The sequence below is a fragment of the Heptranchias perlo genome, chromosome 3 (assembly GCF_035084215.1).
Source record: "Heptranchias perlo isolate sHepPer1 chromosome 3, sHepPer1.hap1, whole genome shotgun sequence".
In the NCBI taxonomy this organism is placed as follows: domain Eukaryota; kingdom Metazoa; phylum Chordata; class Chondrichthyes; order Hexanchiformes; family Hexanchidae; genus Heptranchias; species Heptranchias perlo.
Genome location: NC_090327.1, coordinates 21,020,194 through 21,032,887, shown reverse-complemented (window position 1 = coordinate 21,032,887; position 12,694 = coordinate 21,020,194). Strand labels below are relative to the sequence as shown.

Below are 12,694 nucleotides of genomic sequence, written 5' to 3'. Positions count from 1 at the left end.
CACAACACACCAGAAGTGCGCCATGTCAGAGGAATCAACAATTCACTCTTTTTTTGACGTCAGGCTCATTTGCATGGATTGGGCATGTGCCGGGCACGTGATATCCTTTAATTGGCTGCACACCCAGTCACCTGCGGAAGTTGCTGTGTTGCAATAGGCCTTAAAGGCCTGTAGCAGTGGTTCTGTGCCAGGCTGGCTTTGTTCCAGGGTTGTTTTTTTCCATTCCAGCAGTGTTGTTTTTCTGCAGTTTTATTCCTTTCTCTAGCTGTATTTGGAGAAATTGGTGTGTCAGCATTTATTGTTGCCCTGAATTAGGAAGCGGGTTGTTATGTCTAGCAGTACTTCAGAAAGAATCAGGGCACCCTGCTATGAATGGAACATAATAGAAATGTTATTGTAGGAAGTGCAGGAAAGGAGAGAAGTCCTCTTTCCTTGCGATGGCTGCAAGGTGCGAAAGGCTGTGGCACGAAAAATATGGTAGGAGTCGGCCCAGTCATTAAGTGGCAGCAGCACAGTGCAGAGGACCTGGCTGTAGAACTGCAAGAAATTCAATGATCTCACCAGGAGGGCAAGGTAGGTAGCTACTTGGTCTTCTTTCTTGATCTCCATTAACTATGAGAAACATGATCTAGCACCTCCTTTTATTCCTTGAGAATTAAACCTGGAAGCCCTCTGAAGTGGCCCAGCAAGCCATGTAATTTATAAACAATCACCTTTCCAGAACAACTAGAAATGGGCAAGAAATACAGCCTGGCCAGACTGCCCACATCCCGGAACAATTTTATTTTAATTAATTCATGGGATGTGGGCGTCGTTGGCAAGGCCAGCATTTGTTGCCCTTGAGAAGGTGGTGGTGAGCCGCCTTCTTGAACCGCTGCAGTCCGTGTGGTGAAGTTTCTCCCACAGTGCTGTTAGGGAGGGTGTACCATGATTTTGACCCAGCGACGATGAAGGAACGGCGATATGTTTCCAAGTCGGGAGGGTGTGTGACTTGGAGGGGAACATGCAGGTGGTGTTGTTCCTATGCGCCTGCTGTCCTTGACCTTCTAGGTGGTAGAAGTCACGGGTTTGGGAGGTGCTGTCAAAGAAGCCTTGGTGAGTTGCTGTAGTGCATCCTGTGGACGGTACACACTGCAGCCGCGGTGCACCGGAGGTGGAGGGAGTGAATGTTTAAGGTGGTGGATGGGGTACCAATCAAGCGGGCTGCTTAGTCCTGATTGTAAAAGTATCTCTCCACCATTCATGAGTTGTCCATGACCTCCGCTGTGCCTTTTCCACCAGCTTCCTTAACCATCTTTCACTACAAACTAGCCCAAAAGAAGCTACCTTCCATTACAACATTACATGCTGTACATGCTTGTCTTCATTATCTTGCAGGGGTTGACATTCACACATGGGGTTAAGCAGATTCCTGCCCACATTGGTACCTTCTTTAATTCTGCTTCTTCGATTGTAGTAGAAGTGTGCGCCGAATAGAAGGGGGAAAGCTGCAACTGGAAGGTTGCCTGTGGCAATCCACAAGCTCGCCCCATTTGAGGAGAGGGTGCTACAAACCCAGGGTTTAGAGTTCCCAGAGGAGGACAGAGATAGAAAAACAGGAAGACATGGTCCTACTCAGGCTTTGTACAGAAAAGACACTTCCTACAAATTATCCATGATCCTTCTTCAAGTACGACAAGCTGACAGCAAATGGAGCATCATGTTAGTTGCTTGCCCAGGGCAGTTCTACACTAAATTGTTCTGAGTTCCTTTTGCATAACAGTAGCTTCTTTCTGCCTCTACAGATATAGCTGAAGAAGAACCAGTAGGTTTCTCCCAGAAGCAATCACAAAGCTGGCACTGCATCACTACTTCTCACTCTTTCAAGTACCGGCAGAGATCCATCAACACTGGGGAATTCAAATAGTCATTTGGAGGGCAGCTCACCAGGTGATGCACAGAGCACATTGCAGAAACAGCTGGAAGTGGAAGAAGAGGAACAGGAAGCACCTTGCTGGAAGTGAGGCCAAGGAATCTGTTCTCTGGGGCCTTGCAAGAACAGTGTCTTCTGAGCAAGAGAGATTATTGGAGCCGTTGAGGTAGGAGATAACATTGCAGTTCAAGGCCTGTGTAGTTGCATTCTGAGCATTCAGGACAGATTGGCGCAATCGTCTTTGCATTAAGGGCTGTGCTGCAGATGGTCTTGGACCTGCCCATTGCTCCAAGGCTGCCTGCATGCTATCGTTACCTTGCATGAACACTTTGCACATGCAGGTTGTGGACTCCTCCACACTAGCCACCATGAGTTGGAGACTGTTATGCACTTCCCTCAATAACTCCAACAATCTCTCATGCTGCACTCAGCTTTTTGCCCAATTTGCCACTGGGGTCCTAAATCAGGCATTCGGCCCTTGATTAGCAAAATCAAGGGGCATAATGCCTGTTTTAGGCAGGTGGCCAGGTGCACAGAAATTGCCAGCTGCCAATTTGCCAGCCAGCGCATTTCTGGGGCGGGGGGTGGGGGTCAGGTACGGGATACCACCACCCAAAATTGGTCCCCCAACCCTGATTTTGTGCCCATAAATTGGATGTGACTAAGGTATGTGTCATGTACAAAATGTCATCACACAAATTCATGCCAGCTACTCAGAGCTAGTGTTTGAGTCATTCATTCTAAGCTAATTACACTGATCAAATTATTCAAGAGAGGTGCTAGACCCTGTGACTGTTTTCTGGGTGATTACTGATACGACATCAAGTCACATGGCGAATGATGCCATTATGTGATCTACAAAACCCTGACTAGCATAGATACAAAACAGCTGACCATGGGGTCAGTGATCATAAATGGCATTGATCTGCCCAAAGTTTGATTCTTTTGCCTGGACTGAATGGAAGGCCCTGCAATCTAACCCCCACCCCCACCCCCACCCAATGAGGTATGTAAAACATCCATCATGTGCTGTCTCCTGCATAATCTGGCCATACATTATGGTATTAGTCTGGATATTGTGCTTTAACAATAGAGTACAGAGCTACGACAACCTGTTTGTGAATTTGGACCCTTTGCAGTATCCAGAGGAACAATGGAAAACCTTAATCCGGGGCATTTTTCCTAAAACATAACGAAGTAGAATTAAATAAACATCATAGATACCCACAGAAAATTATCTTCTACTTCTATAAATTTTGAGAACTTGAAGACAGATGTTTCCAAAATACCTCCCCATAGCACCTAGGGACCACTCAGTTCCCTGGCACTATGGAGAGAAAAAGTAGGTGGAGAACCAATACATCAGGTATCTGCCAGCCCTCTACAATGCCCCAGGATTTCCAAGACTTCCCAAAACTTAAGGCCTAGGCCAATGCCTACAACAGGTGCCTTAGTTCCGTTAATGTGTGATTGAAGGACATCCATTTTGAAAGGCACCTGAAGAAGCTGGTGTTATGTCTTGCACCTGGACCTCCTCAGATTGGAGGCTCTGAGGAGACCAAGAAGTAAGAGCAAGGAGATCTGAGAAGGTGTGGAACCTTGGCGGAATGCAATAATCAGGTATCTATCAGTGGTGATAGTTACCCAATTACTGACTTAAATTGACAATCAAAACTGGAAATCTCACTTACGTAGACACTAGTGGAATAGTAAATACTCTTCTCAACAATAACTTGTATTTATATAGCGCCTTTAACATAGTGAAATGTTCCAAGGTGCTTCACAGGAACGATTTTCAAACAAAATTTGACACTGAGCCACACAAGGAGATATTAGGACAGACGACCAAAAGCTTGGTCAAAGAGGTAAGTTTTAAGGAACGTCTTAAAGGAGGAGAAAGAGGTAGAGAGGTGGAGAGGTTTCGGGAGGAAATTCCAGAGCTTAGGGCCTAGGCAGCTGAAGGCACAGCCGCCAGTGGTGGAGCAATTAAAATCAGGGATGCGCAAGAGGCAAGAATTGGAGGAGTGTAGAGATCTCGGAGGGTTGTGGGGCTGGAGGAGGTTACAGAGATAGGAAGGGGTGAAGCCATGGAGGGATTTGAAAACAAGGATGAGAATTTTAAAATCGAGGTGTTCCCGGACCAGGAGCCAGTTTGGGTCAGTGAGCACAGGGGTGATGGATGAATGGGACTTGGTGCGAGTTAGGATACGGGCAGCAGAGTTTTGGATCGAGTTTCAGCACGTTATCTACATCTGGCTGTTCTATAACTGACATGGCAGTCCTGAAGCTGACCTGAGTACACAAGGTCAAAAAACACTCAATTTCTCACCACTGACATCTCTCAACTTGATGAGCATCTTGTACATTTACGTACATTAGTAAATCAGAGCATACAGTTTCTCTCTTGCCTGCTTCTGTCGCCTTCATGTTGCCACTTCCCTATCTCACTCTTTTGCTTCTGTTTCGTTCTCTTCTCGTCCTCTTGCCTGTCTCTTCTTTTTTGCTTTGCTCTTTTTCTTTTTTTTGCTCTTTTTGGATGAGATTGACCTCTCTTTATGTGGAGTATATCCTAATGTAAGTCCTGAACCTGCCATTTATCAGTTTGTAGCTATATCCTGAAGTCGTGGTTTAACTTGAAATAATTCCCACTCATTCCCTTTTTATCAAGGCTGAATAGTCCAATGTTTTCTAAACTTTCCTCACATCTCAGTCCTCTACCGCTATAGATCAGCCATCTTGGCCTTCTCTGCACCACATACAGAGCATGTGAACATAACTGAACACAGTACTCAAGGTGCAGTCTAACCAAGAAAGCTATGGGGGTTAAATTGGTTAACCCCCAAATGCGGGCGACTATATGACCATAAGAGATAGGAGCAGGAGTAGGCCATTTGGCCCTTCAAGCATCACAGTTTGCGCCCGGTGGTACCAACGCAGCCAACACGTTAGATTGGTGCTGCAGCTTCGTTTACCTGATAGATGCGCAGCGTGGAGCCCGCGTCGTGTTCTTCTCTCTATTTTCTCCGTTCTCTCCACTTCTCACCAGCAGGGGGCCCAAATCTCAGTCGAGTTGTTCGCACCTCTTAAAGGCAAGCTGCACCTCTTAGTTGCAAAAAATAAGATATGGATCCGCAAGGAGTCTGAACAGAGATCAGATATCGCACGCATAAAACACAGATGCAGGTCCCGTCCCTATATTTACAAACTGTTGAATTATGTTAAAACATTGAATAAAGGATGCACACTACTAAATCCCACAACCTCCATTCTGCACACTAGACCTTACCAATCTGCCGATCTGAGTTTGTACCAGGCCTGCGAGAGAGTGTGCACCAAGGTTCTCTGATGATGCTCTAGCGGCCTTGGTGCAAGAGGTGGACAGCAGGAGGGGCACCCTATATCCACAGGAGGGCAAGAGGCCCTCCAGACATATGCTCCCGACGCAGTGGGAGGCAGTAGGGGGCAAAGTCAATGCCAGGCGCATAGCACCACGAACATGGATGCAGTGCTGGAATAAATTCAATGCTTTGACATGAGTGGTCAAGGTGAGTGACGTCAACTGTCAAGTGGCGTCTCCTACCAAATGCACCACTAGTCGTATCCACTGCTCCACGCACTACACCCCCCATCACCCACATACCAACAAACTCTTTCCATCAGTACTCAACTCTTCCAATCAGATGCTTCCTCTCACCATCACACATTACCACTGTTGCAAGCCGCACGCCCACAGCTCACAGGTCACACACACTGGCTGCTATTCAACCATGACAGGCACATCACCCAAACATCCTGCAGGACACTCACTGATACAGTTCCTGCTTTCTTGCAGGAGAAGGTGGCGCACAAGAGGAGGTAGCGAGTGGCAGTGGCATTTAGCCCATCGAGCCCATTCCGCCATTCAATATGATCACGCCTGATCTGTGACCTAACTCCATATACCCACCGTAGCCCCTTATCACTTAATACCCTTGGTTAACAAACGTCTATCATTCTCGGACTTAAAATTAACAATTGGGCTAGTATCACCTACCGTTTGCAGAAGAGCGTTTCAAACTTCTCCCACCCTTTGCACGTAGAAGCGTTTCCTAAATTCGCTCCTGCATGTCGTGGCTCTAAATGCTAGGCTATATCCCCTAGTCCTTGTATTCAAGTATAGGAGACCTCCACAAACAGGTACAAATGCATCAGCAGCCAGAAGCAATAATGCAGAAACTAACCTGTAAATCCTGCATAGTCCCTTTAAATAGCACTAGTACGGGGTCCTCCAGGCCATTTAGGACATGTTTAGCTGGTTGTGGTTAAGACAGTATGTTGGCAGTAACGTTAAGTGCCAAAATGGTGTCTATGCCTTTAAATCAGCGTTGCACACTGATCTAACGCATATTCTCCATACTTTACATGCTGCTGGTGTTGATTATCTTGCGCCTGTGCAAACCGCTTTACCACGCTAGAAGGTACGTGCGCATCCCAGACACATTTTGGAACTTCAGGAGGCCGCATAGCGTCGAAACAATGGGCATTACGTAGCCGAATTTATAGCCCTATATAACTTCCCCACACTCTATTGATCTTTCTTCTCATTCTCACATCTTCCCCTCTTCGTTATGCAGAAGGTGAAGAATGCATGGAATGGACTATTAAATGAGGCCGTGTGGGTGATTAAATATGCAAATTCAAAAGAATTGGATAAGTACTTAGAGGAAAAATTTGAAATGGGTGTGAGAGGAATTGTGGGATATGATATTTCCTAGACTCTGGGACCATCCAGTTGGACTCATTCTGCACTTTCTGCTGTTCCTAATCCCTATTTTTTTAAAATTTAGTTCTGCTTTTTCTCTGCCTAATCTAAACAAATCTATTTTTCTAACTTTAAAAATTACTTTGAAAGCTATTTTTTTACCTCCTTTCTTTTCTTTGCGACTCCCATCATTCTTCTTGGCAATTTAGGCCTCTTAACAATTTAATGAAAACAGGATTATTACAAACAATTTCTTTATTAAAGTTCTTAACCACCAACAATCAGAAATTTGAATCCATGGAAGTATGACTATGTCTAATGCTGTGTCAGTAAAATAGTTGTAGTAATTTACAACAAGTCACTTTCAATTCCTGCCTCTGTGTTCTTTGCAAACATGCACTTTATAAATGGTAGCTAGTCATCAGCATTTTCAAAAAAATATTGTCATGATGAAAAAACTGTTCACCAGCTGATATAAACTAAATACGCAATTAAGGTACAAAAGTATTTCTAGGACTATTGCAAATGGGGTGGAAATTACTTTCTTCTTGAAAACATGTCATATGAGGAGAGATTGGGTCGACTCGGCCTGTATTCACGCGAGTTTAGAAGAATGAGAGGGGATCTCATTGAAACGTATAAAATTCTGACAGGGCTAGACAGACTGGATGCAGGGAGAATGTTTCCCCTGGCTGGGCACTTAAAGCCGGCAGGGTGCCACTTAAAGTGCTTAAACAGGTACTTCAGGTCATTTACAGACCTGATTGACCTGATATTTTAGGAAGGCTGGGATTTTGAAATGAACTGAGACTGTTTCCCGTACTGAGGGAAACACTCCCAGTTCAAATGGACGTGTTGCAGCCATCAGCTGTGGCAGCTGCAAAGGTCCATTTGACAGGTTGGGGGGGGAAGACCCTCACTCATTGCAGGAGGCCACTCTGTCACTTCGGACAAAGTTTGGCCTCCACCACTCTCCTTCTAACAATAAAATTCACAAACTTCCACACTTACCCCGGTGTCCAGACACATGGACCTACCTTGCAGACCCCCTCAAATGTACATCTTCCGGATGGGGGCCGCCGTAGCTGCAGCATTACCAGTCTCGCCGGCCACGCCATCCACCTCTGACACGTGGAGCTCCGCAACACAGTGCTGTGACACATCCACCTGCACAGCAGGAGGGAGGGCAACGGCAGAAAGAGATGCGTCGCAGAAGGCACTACCCTCGTCACAGGGTCCACAGACCGAGGCTCAGCTTCCTGGACCTCTCTGAGCAGTAGTGCACACGAAGGCTCAGAGTCACTCGACATGTAGTCGTGGACATCTGCAGCCTCCTTCATGCCGAGCTGCTCCCAGCTGGCCTGAGCACCATCTTCTTACCTGTCGCTGTCAAAGTCACAACTGCCCTCAACAACTTCTCCTCCGCACCCTTCCAGGGTGCCACCGGGGACATCGCCGACGTCGCTCAATCGTCTGCACAAAAGAGCCCTGCACATACACCTACACCCACTCTGCAGTGACACAATGGGTGGCATCAGTTGTGGGTCTTCATAGTGATCCTCAGGAAAGGGCATTATTGCACAAACCACACAAGATTCGCAAAGACGTGGCAGTAGTGGTGCCAATATAATATGTAATGTGAGTTGATCAGAAATGAAATAGAGGTAAACACCATGACAAACCCTCAAACACTCTTGTGCATCCCATTCATGCTCACAACACGTTTGCCTTACGCTTCCTACTGCACATATGTGATGCAGGCCCTGTGGCTGCAGCACAGGTAGTGGCAGATTGAGTGAGGCTGACCGTGAAAGAGATGCATGACAGGGTGAGTATGAGATAGAGCCATGAGATTGTACGAGGATTGGGTTGAGTGGTAGTGGTGGAATGAGTACTGGCGAGGTGAGTAAGTGCAGGTAAGATGAGGATGAGCTTTGAGTGGGTGTGAGGAGTGATATGACAGAGTAGTGTTGGCAGTACAGAAGGAGATGTGGGGTGGGGCGGTGATGTGGCAGACGGAGGGGAGGGGAATGAATAAGTGTACTCACTTTGGCTGACCTACTTAGGTGATTGAAGCGCCTCCTGCACTGTATGCAGGTGGGCGATATGTTGGTGGTGCAGGTGACCTCCTCTGCCACCTCGAGCCAGGCCGCCTTGGTGGCAGAGGCAGGCCGCTTCCTCCCGCCCGCCGGGGGGAAGATCTCTGTCCTCCCCCTCCTCCTCACCCCATCCAATGATACCTGGAGTGAGGCATCATTAAACCTGGGAGCAGCCTTCCCCCTGGGCTGCTCCATGCTGTAATTTTTCCTATTTTCTGCAGCATCAGTCAGTGGAGGACTGCCCCTTTAAATAGGGCTCCTCCAGCTGACAGATCTTACTGCGCATGCGCAGTCCACCCGCCGCGCAGCTTACCAGCGGGAAACCCGGAAGCACAGGTAAGTGGCTCCAATTAGCCTGCCATTCCGTGCGGAGCACACTGATTTCACCTGCCGCCCTGCTAATATCGAGCCCTAGGGCTGAGACGAGGAGAAATTTCTTCACTCAGAGGGTGGTGAACCTGTGGAATTCTCTACCACAGAAGGCTGTGGAGGCCAAGTCACTGAATATATTTAAGAAAGAGTTAGATAGATTTCTAGACACAAAAGGCATCAAAGGGTATGGGGAGAGAGCGGGGAATATGGTATTGAGATAGAGGATCAGCCATGATCATATTGAATGGCGGAGCAGGCTCGAAGAGCCGAATGGCCTACACCTGCTCCTATTTTCTATGTTTCTATGTGTGATCCTTGGGCTGTGTTGAGTTAGCTGACCTCATTTGGCACAGCCACAGGGAGCTACAGTTGGTTCAAGAATTAGCTAGGATTCCCGCGTGCTATTTATTTACTCCTGCCAGTGTGGGTGTGGTCATTGGGTGAGGACTGGATTAGGCATAGCTGTGATGTCATTCCCCCCACGTTTGAATAGCCTGCTGATACTCACTGTCTCGTTTCATATAAAAAAAATTGCCATTTGGGAAGCTTCTAGCACGAGTCCATTCCTTCAGGAAGGGAGAGAAAAACACAAAACGTTTTTGAAATTTATAAAAATTGACACATTTCAGCACAAGTGTGAGGATCTGTTTTGCACCTGATGAATTCATAACGATGCATTAAAAATAATATGTGGCAGTCCTGCAGTCACATGCTCACATGGGTTGAGTACGCACCTGTTCATTTCTATTGTTTAAGCACAATGCATTACTTAAATGATTGTTTGATCCTGTAGATTTAACAGGATCATGACTGTAATAACACTAACCACAATGCAGTTAATACTTTACCATGGAGTTAAAAATGTGGTCAGTGAATAGCACTTTAAAAATGAATATCATATAAATACAGTTGAATCTGCAAGTGAGAAAGTGAAATAAATTTTGACATAGGCTCATGGGAAAAATCTATTAGCCTGGAAATGACTGAGGTCACCGTATGGACACTTAGGCCCCAATATTTATTGGGAGGGAGCAGGGGGGTGGCGTAGTAGCCAGGAAATACGGAATTTTTTTTTTATTCATTCATGGGATGTGGGCGTTGCTGGTAAGGCCAGCATTTATTGCCCATCCCTAATTGACCTTGAGAAGGTGGTGGTGAGCCGCCTTCTTGACAACCGAGTGGCTTGCTAGGGCACCACATTTCATACGGCGATTAAGAATCAACCACATTTATGTGGGTCTGGAGTCACATATAGGCCAGACCAGGTAAGGACGGCAGGTTTCCTTCCCTAAAGGACATTAGTGAACCAGATGGGTTTTTACAACAATCCGGGAGTTTCATGGCCACCGTTACTGATACTAGTTTTTTTTATTCCAGATTTTACTTTTAATTAAATTAATTTAAATTCCCCAGCTGCCATGGCAGGATTTGAACTCATGACTCTGGATTACTAGGCCAATAACATAATTACTATGTTACCGTACCCTTAAATACAGGTATACCCAATGGTCCTGCCAAATTTAACGACAGGACCTCATTTAAATTGTTTGTTTCCAGTTCCCGGCCAGCAGCCAGCCAGATTGAGAGGCTGGCTGGCTGTCGAGCGGGAAGGCCTGCACCACCAGGCCGCAACTGGGGAGCGGTGAGGAGGGAGGGGGGGAGGGGGTGATCGCAGGCTGGGGGGAGATGGGGAGGGTCTTAGAGGACAACGCGGGCCTGGAGGAGATTGGGGAGTGCGGGGGGGGGTGGGGGGGGGCACAGAGAGTATAAAGCGGGCTGGGAGTACATCGGGGGGGGAGGGTGGAGAAGACATTGCAGGCTGAGGATAATTGGAGGTGGGGGGGGGGGCAGATCGTGGGGGAGAGATTGGATCATGGGGAGGGAAGCAGTTAGCTTGGGGCCCTGGGAAACCCAGCCCCCAGCCACTAATTTAAAAGTGTCCTAAAATTTGAGGCACGGCCTCATTAAAATATTGAAATGATGTGCCTGCCTATGGAGACCAGTTTGGTCGCCCACCTCCATTAAAACCGTAAGTGGCCGCGTTAGAGACGGGTTGAGGTTGGGTTTCCCAATTTTGAATTTTTAACCCCCCCTCGCCCATCTCCCACCTGTCCTGGGGGTTAAAATTCCCCCCTTAATGTATCAAACCTCTCTCACCACTATTTTAATAGAAGCATTGAGTAGTTTGAAATAATTTGTGCTGGATGTTCATATGACAACATAACTCACAGAATTTCCAGAATATAAGGAAAAAGATGGGGAACAATAAACACTTAGATTAACCTTAAATTGTCTCATCATTGTAAATTAAAAGCTCCATTTCCTAAAATAATGAGTGCATTTTCTATACTATAGCATTGCTATAGACTTCTTACTTCTCTTGAGTTTTTACACTCAACAAGGAATTAATATTTGTATGACAGTGGTTCTGTCGTTAACAGAAATGCACTGAAGGAGACATTTACTTATTGGTCAGTCAGAACTTCTTTCTGGACTCCCTTGGAATCTTGGTAATTTGGTGAAGGTATGGAGAGAAAGACCATGATAATTGAATTCAGTCAGTGGTTACTAAAATGACAAGTGGAGTGGAGAGCTGATCTTGAATTCAGCTAGGAGGTTTTTTGAGGGTGGACATAAATTAAAGAGATTCTGATTATAAATGTCAGTTTGGTTCACTTGATGTGCTCTTGCCTTTGAGTCACGAAGGTTGTGGGTTCAATCCGTTCCAGGAATTGAGCATGTAATCTAAGCTGACATTGCAATGTTGTATTTTTAGAGGTGCTGTCTGTTTGTTTTTCCAGATGAGATGTTGAACAGAGGCCTTATATGTTTATTCAAGTGATCCCATGGTACTATTCGAAGAAAAGCAGGGAGTTCTCTTGGTGTCCTGGCCAACCCACCCCTCCAACAAACCCCAACCATCAAAATGAACTGACCGTTCATCCCATTCGACGTACCTCTGGAATCTTGCTGCATGTACACTGGCAGCTTTGTTTGCTGAGCATAACATCAGTAACTACACTTCAAAAATAATTTAATAGATGTGAAGCCCTTTAGAATGTTCTAAGACATTCAAGTTCTTTTTTTCTAAATTATAAGAGAAGCTCATCTGCAAATTGCCAGATTTATTTTCTTGTTGCCGATGCCTCAAAACATAATCAAAATAAATTTAATGGTTTAAAAAAAAGTGACAGTTCAAAATCTAAATTAAAAATAGAAAGTGGAGAAAGCTCCAATTCTAATCAAGGGTCCCAACCAAAACATTAACCGGTCTCTTTTAGATTCTGATTAACCTGGTTTGTATTTCCAGAATTTCCTGTTTTTATGTTAGATATAATGGGATGAGACTAAGACAGTTGATGAGCTGGTTATCGCTGACAGAGATAGAAATATATACTGCTCAGAATAGACAAAGGATTGGTAGCATCATGATAATAGTTTAAAATAAGGAAAGGAACTAAAGGATAAGCTAAAATGCTTTTGTAGTAATTCAAAAAAATTATGAATAATATATTGGATTCAATTAGTGAAAATATTGACATTATAACATCACATATCTCTGGCTACGGT

At 45.6% G+C, this 12,694-nt stretch overlaps 1 protein-coding gene across 1 annotated transcript in view; it reads left to right on the top strand.

Moving 5' to 3' along the window:
• The first annotated feature begins 293 nt into the window (after window positions 1-293).
• LOC137311025 (solute carrier family 45 member 4-like) overlaps window positions 294-12,694 on the top strand; it is a 108,142-nt gene continuing 95,741 nt past the window's right edge. The window contains exons 1-2 of the mRNA XM_067978476.1: window positions 294-573; window positions 1,785-2,078. The gene's annotated coding sequence lies outside the window, so the exon portion shown is untranslated. The remainder of the gene's footprint in view (window positions 574-1,784; window positions 2,079-12,694) is intronic.